This window comes from Typopeltis vanoorti, chromosome 7 (assembly GCF_054136105.1).
Source record: "Typopeltis vanoorti isolate ZY-2024b chromosome 7, IOZ_Tvanoo_1.0, whole genome shotgun sequence".
Lineage (NCBI taxonomy): Eukaryota > Metazoa > Arthropoda > Arachnida > Uropygi > Thelyphonidae > Typopeltis > Typopeltis vanoorti.
The window spans coordinates 127,559,152-127,561,436 of NC_143555.1; the positions used below are offsets into that span (position 1 = coordinate 127,559,152).

General features: G+C 39.2%; 1 non-coding gene across 1 annotated transcript; it reads right to left on the bottom strand.

Moving 5' to 3' along the window:
• Positions 1–639: 639 nt before the first annotated feature.
• On the bottom strand, positions 640–805 carry LOC150105052 (U1 spliceosomal RNA). The gene has a single exon (XR_016548618.1). It is a non-coding gene; the product is annotated as a U1 spliceosomal RNA (small nuclear RNA).
• Between the last annotated feature and the right edge of the window lie 1,480 nt (positions 806–2,285).

The window sequence follows — 2,285 nt, forward strand, 5'->3', positions numbered from 1 at the left end:
ATTCTATAAATTCTGAAGTAAATAGAAAGTACAAGAATATCCCGTGACCTCTTGAGACCACCAGCAAGAAGAAATAAATCCCGTACCAGTAGCAAGACGGTATTAATACCGGTAATGTTAATATTATCAAAATGAACAATATGTTAGTAAATGAAATAAAATAATAAACAAATAATTTCAAAACTTATATGTATACAACACACGTCCCTGAATGCCGCGTGGGTTCCCTGCTCGCAATAATTTCATTCGGACACAGTTACTTTGTTTTTAAACATTCGTGAATGCTGAATTATTTCACAATAACAGAGTGGGGTTCCTAATACTAAAGGTGCAGATTTCAAATAATAGAATTTTGGTTTGTACTCATTATCTGATAAATCACATAACCTGATATCTCTCATTTTGCGCTACCATTAATATTAATAGTGTGCCATTTATTGTTGGTTTTGGTTCTGACTATAAATTTGTTCTGTATACACAACCTGATGGACGATGACTGGATGTTGTGTGGAGATAAGATGTGTGAGCTCATTTTCCATAGGCCCGAATAGCCTTATAGTGTTCAGAGATCTCCAAGGCGGTCGCGTTAATCGATAAACACATCGCAGAAAACCAGGACTAATTTTAATTCAGATAAGAAAGGGGAAAGCGCGAACGCAGTTCCCAGCTAACAAAAATTCCACGCTCCATCCATCTATCCCAGTGGCGGAGGTCAGCCAAACCGTGTGTGCAATGGTACAGCCTCTGTCCGGAAACGGAAACATCGCCCTTCATGATCAGCAATTATTCAGCGCCAGGTAAGTATGCTACAGAACCATTAACCATTAACATTACTGACAGGATGGGTGAAGCACTAGTGCTTTTCATGTTCCCCTTTATCTGTAATGAGAGTTGTTTGGGAATGGGAGGTTTGTGAGCAGTTAAGCTCGTCCTCTGAGGACAGTTGTGTTAGCTATGATCAGTTGAGAGAAGAATAGCCTTCGGTCTTCTGTGTTTGTAAGTAATCAGTCTCATTGTAATTGACAGCTTCTACGATTAGTGGGTTTGAATGTGAACTTGACTTCACGAAGAATTTTTCTGCAAGATCACGAAGAAGAGAGGAGATGTATGGAATGCCGGTTTCTCGGTGATTCTGTGAATTTCTGATGAAACACGATGCATTCAGAATCATCCTAAGGCATCTGTTTTGGATTCGCTGTAATTTCGAAATGTTTGATCTTGAAGGGTGACTCCATGCTGGTGAGGCGTAGGTAATGACTGGACGTATTGCCATCCGGTAAAGAAGCAATTTATTGTGTAGGTTCAATTTGCTCTTGAGGTTGATCAATGGGTAGAGCTGTGCTATTATTTTGGAAGATTTGGAGACAATGAGATTGATGTGCTTGCTAAAAAAGGAGTTGCTTATCCATTAATACCCCAAGATATTTGGTCTCTGATTGCCATGGGATCTTATGACCAGAGAGCAGGATGTGTTCTTTATTGCAGACTAGTCATAGACCTGTTGACATCCAAAAACGTTTTGGAGGTAAAACCCCTTTTTTTTAATTTTTTTAAGACTTTGGAGATCTTGTGAGATCAGCTAGTGCCCGTTCTTCAATGTTTATTATCAACAAGTCCATAAATTTGGCCATTCTTGCTGCATCTTCGTCAGTTAAATTTAACAAACTCTTCATATCTATTGGCCTCACTTCCGATTTGTAGTACATGTGATGTCCCCATTTGAATGCTATCTGATAGTTGTCTATCTCGTCCTCCAATTGTATTGCCGGCTCTCCTAAGTGTTTTAGAACTTTGTTTACTTTCTCTAACATCTCTGGTTCGTCAGCAAGTTGCATAGTGATGACTTGGGCTAAATTAAAACTATAAAGTATTTTCTTTTTCCGAATTTCCGACGGGGGGGGGGGGACTGACACTATCATCTTCCGGTAAAGTTCTTTTGACAAAATCCTTCATATATATATATGTGTGTGTGTGTGTGTGTGTGTGTGTGTGTGTCTATCTATAATCTCCTCTTGTCTCTCCTCTTGCACGTTTAGGTTACAAGCTAGGTTGGAACCAGTGCAATGTGAGCGCTACTAGCACTTCTAAAAAAAAATAAGTGTTTGACTTTCCCCAGTCCGGGGTTTAGGTCATTCGAGACCTTGTTAGCACTGTAAAATAATAACAGATATTACTGAAACTTTCTATCCCACCAACTTAATATCTTGGCTCCCTATGAGACCAGTATCAGATATGAGACCAGTATCAGATATTATTAAGCTGATAAGAACAGATGGAATGGGAGT